The following is a 1,387-nucleotide window of genomic DNA, read 5'->3' on the forward strand; positions in this document are numbered from 1 at the left end:
GGCAGCGCTGGCCGCCCGCCGGCCCCGGCCCCGCCGCAGCGCAGCGCCGCTACACGCGGCGGAGGGCGGGCAGAGCCGCGGTGGGAGGGCCGCGGCGGAGGCGGGGGGAACGGTACGGGGATGGGGATGGGGATGGGATGGGATGGGATTGGATTGGGATGGGATGGGATGAATGGGGATGGGGGCACGGCGGGATCCGCGGCCGCCCAAGCGGAGCGGCGGGTGACCTTGAGGCGCCGGCCGGCAGCAGAGAGGGAGGGAGCCCGGTGCAGAAGCCCCTCCCGAGCCCCACCGGGAGCGGAGCTGCCGCCCGGCGTTGTTGGGAAAAGCTCCTGCTCTCAGCCGTGCCGAGGGGTCGTCAGGCTGCCTTCGGTCCCAGCTGCACAGCTGATAGAGAGGTGAGGGGTCCCGTGGGTTTTCCTTCCCTCGGGATGAAGCGGGAGAACCGGGAGCACTTTACATGTGCTTACAGCCCCATCTGCTTTTGTAATCTGTGGGTACCCCAGCTGGTCGGGGGAAGTAGGGTAGTGCTGACCGTCAGTGCTGATGCTGGCACTCACGGAAAACCTTAGGTTAGGCAGGATCTTCCCTTCTGTGATCTGCACTGGGCCCAAAGGTTCTCAGCTAGCTATTGCAGGGCCACCTGCAGCTTATTTCTCCACAGAGCTAACATGGTTACAGGAATGAGTGGAAAAGTTTCTTCAGACCCTCAACCTAAACTCATGGTGGGGACACACACAGAGCTTGGGAAGGGTCCGTACTTGTCAAGGTCTGAATATTGCAGGTACAGCCCAGCTTCCTTGACAGTCAGGAAATCAGGTGTCTCTGCAGGTGCTTCCCCAGATCCAAACTGGGGAGAAGCATAAGCTACAGAATTTGCTGGAAACTTCTCTTTTTCTGAGCTCTGAGGCTCAGCCTTGGCGATGGGATGATCGATGTGCCCTTGTCCACTGTTGCCTGGGATGAGGAAGGAACAGTGTGTAGGCATGATGGTCTCACTCAAGGAGATGCATCCAAGGGGAATTGCCAACCTCTGCTTCTTATGGGAATAGATGTGATGGCCGGGGGTGCTGCTGAAGGAGCTTATCTTCAAAAGAAGCTGGGGATGTGTTTCCTCTCGCCTTTCCCCTGTTTCCATGGGAACAGCAGCAAGCAGGAGCAGCCTGCTTGGAATTTTGCTGCCTACTGCTCAGACACCCCCTGCCCAATCATCCCAACAGACTTTGGCTCTTGAGGGTTCCAGACCCACGTTCACGTGATGGATCCCATGCCTCCGAGGAGAGCTCACCCATGGATGTGTCATGGCAGAGCAAGGCAAAGAGGCACAAGCCCAGAGCTGCCACAATTCCTGTAGCAGCACATTATTCCATGCACACTAACAGACGAT

This window comes from Pyrgilauda ruficollis, unplaced genomic scaffold (genome assembly GCF_017590135.1).
Source record: "Pyrgilauda ruficollis isolate IOZ18807 unplaced genomic scaffold, ASM1759013v1 scaffold4, whole genome shotgun sequence".
Classification (NCBI taxonomy): Eukaryota; Metazoa; Chordata; class Aves; order Passeriformes; family Passeridae; genus Pyrgilauda; species Pyrgilauda ruficollis.